The sequence below is a fragment of the Tamandua tetradactyla genome, chromosome 2 (assembly GCF_023851605.1).
Source record: "Tamandua tetradactyla isolate mTamTet1 chromosome 2, mTamTet1.pri, whole genome shotgun sequence".
In the NCBI taxonomy this organism is placed as follows: domain Eukaryota; kingdom Metazoa; phylum Chordata; class Mammalia; order Pilosa; family Myrmecophagidae; genus Tamandua; species Tamandua tetradactyla.
This window is the reverse complement of record NC_135328.1, coordinates 148312337-148322599: the sequence shown is the minus strand read 5'-3', so window position 1 is coordinate 148322599 and position 10263 is coordinate 148312337. Positions and strand designations below refer to the sequence as shown.

Genomic DNA, 10263 nt, shown 5'->3' with positions numbered 1-10263 from the left:
TGATCATTGATATCGTTGCCTTTGATACAGAGGGCATGGCTGTGACTCTGAGTTGTTCTTCCATTTGCTCCAAACCTCCTGGGCCTGACATGTGTTCAAGCAGGACGGCTGTCACTGTGAGAGGTCCACAGCCTCCCTCCATGGGTGGGCTGGATTGGCTGAAGTTGCCTCCAGGTGGAAGCTTTAGATGAAACAACTGTGCTTGAGTATGTGTTCTCTGTGGGTACATTTGTATATGTGTGTGTGCATACATGGGAAAGGTTCTGAGATTACTGTAAGAAAGTTTCATTAAAAATAAAACCTAAAAAAATAATAAAACCTGATCATGGTTGATGCATACACAACTATGTGATAATATTGTGGGCCATTGATTATACACCATGCATGGAATGTATGTGAATGAAGATTTGTCAATAAAAATATTTAAAAAAATAAAACCATTGTTTTGATGTGGTAATATAGTAACATAAGCTGTAACCACTGGGGCAAAAGGGGAAACCAGACCTCTTGTACTATCTCTGCAATTTCATGTGAATCTGTAATTATTTCAAAAAGTTAAATAGTTAAATTTAACTAATTAAATTAAAAGTTAAATAAGTAAAATCTGTTTTAACATACTCCCATTCAACTTCTTCCATTCATTTAATTATTTTCTTAATCCATGACCAAATAGCTGACAATTAAGAGCATCAATGGAAGAAAAGTGTTTGCAAAAAAAAAAAAACTGGTCAAGATAACTTTGACAGTCAGATAATTCCAACACCACAAGAGGAAATACATTCCAACATTCTAAATCTCTGCTCCAAGAATAAAATACTTCAAGGAGAAAGGCTTGACATCTCAAACTATTTTCCCATTATAATTGAATATAATACCTGGAAACAAAGACAGTTACCTCTAATATAATGATGATTTGTCTATTCTTTTTTCCTGGGAAAAATAGCCCTTGATCCAGAGAGTAATTTTTAATAATTTTCTCTCCACCCTTTCAATACGTCTCACAAATATCCTTTGAAATTTAAAGAAATACTAGCTCAATTGTTTAAAAATAATTTTAAAAATTTCCACAGATTCCAGAACTTTTTAGTTTTGATAAAAAACATTCAAAGTTGCTAAATTGCTTTATTTTAAATATATAATACATGATATTATCTGTGTGTATGTGTGCTGGTCTGAATTTGTTATGCACCCCAGAAAAGCCATGTTTTAATCCTGATCACATCTTTACCTGGCCAAGTTGACACCTGAACCTAACTATCACAGACATGAAGGACATCAAGAAGACATTAGAAAAGCATAAAGAGGAATTTGAAAGAATAAATAGAAAAATAGCAGATATCACAGAGATTAAAGATGCTGTAGACTAAATAAAATATATACTAGAGGCAGCCATGTCCTGAGTCCTGGACTCTTGCTTTCCTTCCCAAACCACATGAGCTTCACCAGCTGCTCCACCACCTTTTCCACCTACTACTGATTCCTGGGCTCCATCCAGTTGCCCAGCCACCAGGTCTGGCCGACCAGCAGTTTAGCCAGCATTTATGCGGGTGCCAGTGATTCGGGCTCCTGGATCTCGATGTCCTGCTCCTTTAGCTCCCAGCACAGCTGAGGGGCCGGGGCCTGGCTAGTGGGATGGCCAGGGGTCCAGCAGGAATGGAGGGCATCCAGGGTGAGAAGAAGACCACACACACTCTGAACAACTGCCTAGCCTCCTACTTGGACAGGGTGAAGAGCCTGGGGACTGAGAATCAGAGACAGAAGGGCAAAATTTGGGAACACCTGGAGAAGAAGGGACTCCGGGTTAGGCACTGGGGCCACTACCTGAAGACCATTAAGGAGCTAAACGCTCAGATCTTTGAAAAGTCTGTGAACAATGCCTGCATCCTTCAGCAGATTGAGAATGCCCAACTGGCTGCTGCTAACTTCAGAGTCAAGTATGAGACTGAGCTGGCAAGGATGACATCATGGGCTTCACCAGGTCATTGAGGGCACCAACATAACTCGGCTGCAGCTGAGGATGGAGATCAAGGTTCTCAAGATGGAGATGAAGAAGAACCATGAGGAGGAAGTAAAGGGCCTACAAGCCCAGATTGATAGCTCTGGACTGACCATGGAGGTGTATGCCCCCCAGTCTCAGGACCTCAGCAAGATTATGGCAGACATCTGGGCCTAGTATGAGGAGTTGACACAGAAGAACTGAGAGGAGGTGGACAAGTATTGGTCTCAGCAGATTGGAGAGAACACCACAGTGGTCACCTCCCAGTTCACTGAGATAGGAGCTGTTGAGATGATACTCACAGAACTGAGATGTACTGTCCAGTTCTTGGAAATTGACCTGGACTCCATGAGAAATCTGAAGGCCAGCTTGGAGAACAACCTGGAGGAGGTGGAAGCCCACTCTGCTGTGCAAATGGAGCAGCACCTGGAGTCAGGGCTGGCAAAGACCTGGGCAGAGGGTCAGTGTGAGACTCAGAAGTATGAGACCTTACTAAACATCAAGGCCAAGTTGGAGGCTGAGATCACCACTTACCACTGCCTCATAAAAGTTGGGGAGGACTTCAGTCTCAGTGATGCCCTGGACAGCAGCAACTCCATGCAATCCATGCACAAGACCACCACCTGCAGGATCGTAGATGGCAAAGTGGTATCTGAGACCAAGCACACCAAAGTTCTGAGGCACTGAGGCAGCAGACAAGGTTGCTTTGGGGAAATGGTGGCCAATAAAAACTTCTGCATCTTCAATATATATATATATTTACTAGAGACACATAACCACAGATTTGAAGAGACAGAAGAAAGAATAACTGAACCAGAGTACAGGACAACGATTTGAACACACAAAAGAGGAAATGATAAAAATGATGGAAAAATTTGAATTGGATCTCAGGGAAATGATAACAAAACAAAGTGCACAAATATAACAATCATCAGTGTTCCAGAAGGAGAAGAGAAGAGCAAAGAGCTGGAAAGATTAGTGAAGGATATAATGGGGGAAAACTTCCCAACCTTTATAAAAGATACACATATGCAAATCAAAGAAGTCCAACGAATTCCAAATAGAATAAATCCAGATAGGCCTACCCCAAGATACACACTAGTCAGTCTATCAAATGTTGAAGAGAAGGAGAAAATCCTGAAAGTGGTAAGAGGAAAAAGATCTATTACATACAAAGGAACCCATATAAGACTGAGTTCAGACTACTCAACTGGCACTATGGAGGTGAGAAGGCAGTGGTATGATATATTTAAGATCCCAACAGAGAAAGACGTCCAGCCAAGAATTCTGAACCCAACCAAATTGTCCTTTAAAACTAGGGAGAGATTAAAATGTTCAGCCACAAGCAAAGGCTGAGAAAATATGCAAACAAGAGACTGGCTCCATGAGAAATACTAACTTGGCTGAGAAAACAAGACAGGCAAGAAGGGCTGGAGGACAGCACAGAATTGAAGAGTACTTGTGTGCTGGTTTGAAAGGAAGCATGTCCCCTAAGAAAAGCCATGTTAGAGGAAAATGTAGGGAGATATCTTATGAAACTTACAATTGGAGGCGGTTTTATGGACCTTAAACCTAAAGCAAAAGCACTGAAGAAAGAAATAAATAAATGGGAGCTCCTCAAAATTAAACACTTTTGTGTATCAAAGAACTTCATCAAGAAAGAAGAAAGACAGCCTACACAATGGGAGACAATATTTGGAAACGACGTATCAGATAAAGGTCTAGTATCCAGAATTTATAAAGAGATTGTCCAACTCAACAACAAATAGACAGCCAACCCAATTATAAAATGGGAAAAAGACTTGAACAGACACCTATCAGAAGAGGAAATACAAATGGCCAAAAGGCACATGAAGAGATACTCAATGTCCCTGGTCATTAGAGAAATGCAAATCAAAACCACAATGAGATATCATCTCATACCCACCAGAATGGCCATTATCAACAAAACAGAAAATGACAAGTGCTGGAGAGGATGCGGAAAAAGAGGCACACTTATCCACTGTTGGTGGGAATGTCAAATGGTGCAACTACTGTGGAAGACAGTTTGGTGGTTCCTCAAAAAACTGAATATAGAATTGCCATACGACCCAGCAATATCATTGCTAGGTATCTACTCAAAGGACTTAAGGGCAAAGACACAAATGGACATTTGCACACCAATGTTTATAGCAGCATTATTTACAATTGCAAAGAGATGGAAACAGCCAAAATGTCCATCAACAGAAGAGTGGCTAAACAAACTGTGGTATATACATACAATGGAATATTATGCAGCTTTAAGACAGAATAAACTTATGAAGCATGTAATAACATGGATGGACCTAGAGAACATTATGCTGAGTGAGTCTAGCCAAAAACTAAAGGACAAATACTGTATGGTCCCACTAATGTGAACCGACATTCGAGAATAAACTTGGAATATGTCATTGGTAACAGAGACCAGCAGGAGTTAGAAACAGGGTAAGATAATGGGTAATTGGAGCTGAAGGGATACAGACTGTGCAACAGGACTAGATACAAAAACTCAAAAATGGACAGCACAATAATACCTAATTGTAAAGTAATCATGTTAAAACACTGAATGAAGCTGCATCTGAGCTATAGGTTTTTTTTTTGTCTGTCTGTTCGTTTGTTTGTGTCTTTTTTTTTTACTATTATTATTATTTTTATTTTCTTCTCTATATTAACATTCTATATCTTTTTCTGTTGTTTTGCTAGTTCTTTTCCTAAATCGATGCAAATGTACTAAGAAATGATGACCATGCATCTATGTGATGATGTTAAGAATTACTGATTGCATATGTAGAATGGAATGATTTCTAAATGTTGTGCTAATTTCTTTTTTTCTTTAATTAATAAAAAAATAAATAAAAAAAAGAAAAGCCATGTTTTAATATAAATCCCATTTCATAAAGGTAGAATAATCCCTATTCAATACTGTATAATTGAAACTGCAATGAGATCATCTCCCTGGTTGATGTGATTTAGTCAAGAGTGGTTGTTAAGCTGGATTAGGTGACGACATGTTTCCACCCATTGAGTGGGTCTTGATTAGTTTCTGAAGTCCTATAAAAGAGGAAACATTTTGGAGAGAGAGATTCAGAGAGAGCAGAGAATGCTGCGTTCGCCATGTGCCTTCTCACTTGAGAGAGAAACCCTGAACTTCATCGGCCTTCCTGAACCAAGGTATCTTTCCCTAGATGCCTTTGATTGGACATTTCTTTAGACTTGTTTTAATTGGGACATTTTCTCGGCCTTAGAACTGTAAACTAGCAACTCATTAAATTCCCCTTTTTAAAAGGCATTCTGTTTCTGGTATATTGCGTTCCAGCAGCTAGCAAACTAGAACAACTTGTAAGGGTAACTTATAAGATAAAAAGAGAAAGATTTTATTGTGATCAATAAAACCACAAAAGATCTGAAAAAAAATCCAAAGGATAAGATGGATTCAAGAAATGCCTTTACAGTAATAACTTTGAATGTTAATCAACTAAACTTACCAATTAAAAGATACATATTTGCAGAATGGATTAAAAAATATAATATATAATATGCTGCTTACAAGTGACTCATGTTAGACAAAAGAATACAAATAGATTGAAAGTAAAAGGATGGAAAATGATGTTCCATGCAAGCTGCAACCAAAAGAAAACTGGGGTAGTTATACTAATATCAGACAATATAGACTTTACATGGAAAAACATCATAAGAGACAAAGAAGGACATTATGTATTAGTAAAAGGGACAATTAACCAAGAAAACTAAAATCATAGATGTCTGTGTTCCCAACCAAGGAGCTCCAAAGTACATGAGACGGACATTGGCAAAACTGAAGGGAGTGATATATATTTCAATAATAATAGTAGAAGACTTCAGTACACTACTCTCCTCTATAGGTAGAACAGCTAGACATAGGGTCAACAAGAAAATAGAGAACTTAAGCAATTTGATAAAAGAATTAGACCTAACAGACATATATAGGTCATTATACCCTGAAACAATAGGATATACATTCTTCTCTAGTGCTCATTTAACATTCTCCAAGATAGATCATATGCTAGGGTATAAAAGAGGTCAGTATAAATTTAAATTTAATGAAATTATTCAAAGCACGTTCTCTGATCACAATGGAATGAATCTGTAAATCAATAACCACCAAAGAACAAGAACTTTCACAAATATATGGAGATTAAATAACACACTCTTAAACAACCAGTGGCCTAAAGAAGAATTTGTTAGAGAAATCAGTAACTATCTGGAGATGAATGAAAATGAGAATACAATATATTAGAACTTATGAGATCAGCACAAGCTGTGCTGAGAGGGAAATTTATTGCCGTAAATACCTATGTTAAAAAAGAAAGAGCAAATATCATGGAATTAACTGTTAACCTGGAGGAACTTGAAAACGATCAGAAAGATAACTCCAAAGCAAACAGAAGAAGAGAAGTAACAAAGAAGAGGGCAGAGTTAAATGAATGGGAGAACAAAAGAACAAAAGAAAGAATCAATAAAATCAAAGGGTTTTTCTTTGAGAGAATCAATAAAATTGATGGAGCACTAGCAAGTCTGACAAATTAAAAAAGAAAGAGGATACAAATAAAATCAGAACTGAGTGGGCAGTCATTACCACAAACCCTGAAGAAATGAAAAATGTCATAAGAGGATACTATGAACAAGTATCTGCCAATAAACTAGACAACTTACATGAAATGGACAAATTCTTGGAAGCACACAAACAAGCCACACTGAGTCATGAAGAAATAGAAGATCTCAACAAACGAGTCACAAGAGATCCAGTTATCAAAAATCTCCCTACAAAGAAAAGCCAGGGCCAGATGGCTTCACAGGAGAATTTTATCGAACATTCAAAAAAGGAACTAAAACCAATCCTGCTAAACTTTTCCAAAAAATCTGAGAAAGAGGAGTACTACGCAACTCATTTTATAAAGCGATCCCACTCCCGGGCAGAGCTCACTGAACCCAAAAGGGAATGAGGTGAGTTCGCGCACGGGCTTTGGCAAGTGCAGTTTTTAAGGCAGGGGTCAGGTGATGAGATGAAAGGGGCGGTACATTAAACAAAGGATTATTATGCTAGCGGGTTGAGCAGTGGTTGGTTAGATGTCCGTGAATAGATTTTTGCTGCGCAAGGACCTTGATTTAACGGTTCACCTCTCGTCCTGGAGTGACTTCATGATTCCAGGCATAGAGCCCTCCCTTATTTCCCCGACCCAACAAAAACTACAGACCAATCTCTTTAATGAACATAGATGCAAGAATTCTCAATAAAATATTAACAAATCGAATCCAAGAGCACATTAAAATAATTATACACCGTGACCAAGTGGGGTTTATACCAGGAATACAAGGATGGTTCACACAAGAAAATCAATTAATTAATACAGCACATTAACAAAACAAAAGGGAAAAATCATATGATCATGTCGATTGATGCTAAAAAAGTGTTTGACAAAATTCAACATCCTTTCTGACAGAAAAACTTCAAACGATAGGAATCAAAGGTAGCTTCCTCAATATGATAAAAGGCATATATGAAAAACCCATTGCCAGCATTATACTCAATGGTGAGAGGTTGAAAGCTTTTCCTCTAAGATTGGAAATGAGACAAAGATGCCCTCTGTCACCACTATTTTTCAATCTTGTAGTAGATGTTCTAAAGAGAGCAATCAGACAGGAAAAGAAATAAAAGGCATCCAAATTGTAAAGGAAGGAGTAAAACTTTCATTATTTGCAGATGACATGATACTATACTCAGAAAATCCTGAGAAAGCTACAACAAAGTTCCTTGATTTAACAAACAAATTCAGCAAGGTGGCAGCTATAAAATTAATGTGCAGGGCGGGCCATGGTGGCTCAGCAGGCAAGAATGCTCACCTGCTGTGGTAGTTAGATTCAGTTGTCAACTTGGCCAGGTGAAGGCACCTAGTTCTGTTGCTGTGGACATGAGCCAATGGTAGGTGAATCTCATCTGTTGCTAATTACGTCTGCAGTCAGCTAGGAGGCATGTCTGCTGCAATGAGTGACGTTTTGACTTAATTGACTGGTGCTTAAATGAGAGAATGCAATGTAGCACAGCCTAGCAGCTGGGCATTCCTCATCTCAGCACTTGCAGCTCAGCCCAGGCCTTTGGAGATGGAGAAAGAAGTCACCCCAGGGAAAGTTGCTGGAACCCAGGGGCCTGGAGAGAAGACCAGCAGAGACCATCCTGTGCCTTCCACATAAGAAAGAGCCTCAGTGGAAAGTTAGCTGCCTTTCCTCTGAAGAACTAACAAAATAAATCCCTTTTTTATTAAAAGCCAATCCGTCTCTGGTATGTTGCATTCTGGCAGCTAGCAAACTAGAACACCTGCCATGCCAGAGGACCCGGGTTCGGTTCCCAGTGCCTGCCCATGTAAAAAAAAAAAAATTAATGTGCAGAAAAATCAGTGACGTTTCTATACACAAGCAATGAACTAACCAGGGAGTCAATTGAGGGAAAAATTCCATTCAAAATAGCAACTAAAAGAATCTAGTATCTAAGAATGAACTTGACTAGGGATGTAAAGGACTTGTACACAGGGAACTACATAACATTGCTAAAAGAAGGGCTAAATAGGTGGAAAGACATTCCATACTCATGGACAGGAAGGTTAAATGTAGTTAAGATGTCAATTCCACCCAATTTGGTCTACAGATTCAACACGGTACCAATCAAAATTACAATGACCTACTTTGAAGACTTGGAAAAGCTAGGTTACTAAATTCATCTTGAAGAGAAAGAAACCCCAAATATCTAAAAGCATCCTCAAAAAGAACAAAGTGGGAGAATTAACACTCTGCTATTAAAAACTTATTATAAATCCACAGTGGTCAAAACAGCATGGTACTGGCACAAAGATAGAAGTATTGACCAACAGAATCAAATTAAGAGTGCAGAAATAGACCATGAAATCTATGATAAACTAATCTTTGACAAGGCGCCAAAATCCACTGAACTGGGGCAAAACAGTCTTTTCAATAAATGGGCATGGGAGAACTGGATATCAATAGCCAGAAGAAAGAAAGACGACTCTTACTTACACTCTATACAAAAATTAACTCGAAGTGGATTAAACACCATAAAGCTCCTAGAAGACAATATAGGGAAACATCTTCAAGACCTAGTAATAGGAGGTAGCTTCCTAACTTTATATCCAAAGCACAAGCAACAGAAGAAAAAAATAGATAAATGGTACTCCTCAAAATCAAATGCTTTTGAACCTCAAAAGACTTTGCCAAAAAAGGTGAAGAAGCAGCCAGCTCAATGAGAGAAAATATTTGGAAATCACACATCAGATAAAGTTTGATATCCTGTATACATAAAGAAATCATACAACTCAACAACAAAAGAACAAATGGGCTAAAAATATGAATAGAAATTTTTCTGAAGAGCAAATACAGATGACTAAAAAGCACATGAAGAGATGCTCATTCTCATTAGCCATGAGGGAAATGCAGATCAAGACTACAATGACATGCTACCTCACACCTATAAAAATGGCTAATATTAAACAAACAAGGAACTACAAATGTTGGAGAGGCTCTAGAGAAATTGGGACATTATGCACTGCTGTTGGGAATTTACAATGGTACAGCTGCTATGGAAGATAGTCTGGCCATTCCTCAGAAAACTAAATATCAATTTGCCTTAAGACTGAGCAATAGCACTACTTGGTATATACCCAGAAGAGCTGAAAGCAGTGATATAGAGATTTGCACACCAATGTTCATAGCAGCATTATTCACAATTGTCAATAGATGGAAACAGTCCAAGTGTCCATCAAAAGAAGAGTGGATTAACAAAATTGGTATATACGTATGATGGAATATTATGCAGCAGTAAGAGGAAATGCTGTCCTGAACCACATAAAAAGATGGATAAGCCTTGAGGACACATGCTGAGTGAAATAAGCCAGACACAAAAGGATAGTTACTGTATGATTCCAATTTTATGACCATGGTAAGGATAAAGTCAGAGGTTTATAATACAGAATATAGGAGACTTAGAGATACACAGAAGCTTGAGATGGGTGAATGGTTACTAATGAGGTTGAGGAGTTAATTGTAAAGGAATAGACAGAAGTGAAGGCAGTTCTCTAGTGGATCTATAAGTAATAGTACCATATTGAAGGTAAGCATGATCAAAATGGGTTGTATAGACTCATGCATTCCATTGATTAACACTACAAATATAAATAAGTTCTCGCATTAACTACTGCAAAGGT

General features: G+C 38.2%; 1 pseudogene; it reads left to right on the top strand.

Moving 5' to 3' along the window:
* The first annotated feature begins 1432 nt into the window (after nucleotides 1-1432).
* On the top strand, nucleotides 1433-2683 carry LOC143662581 (keratin, type I cytoskeletal 18 pseudogene; annotated as a pseudogene).
* Nucleotides 2684-10263: the final 7580 nt, after the last annotated feature.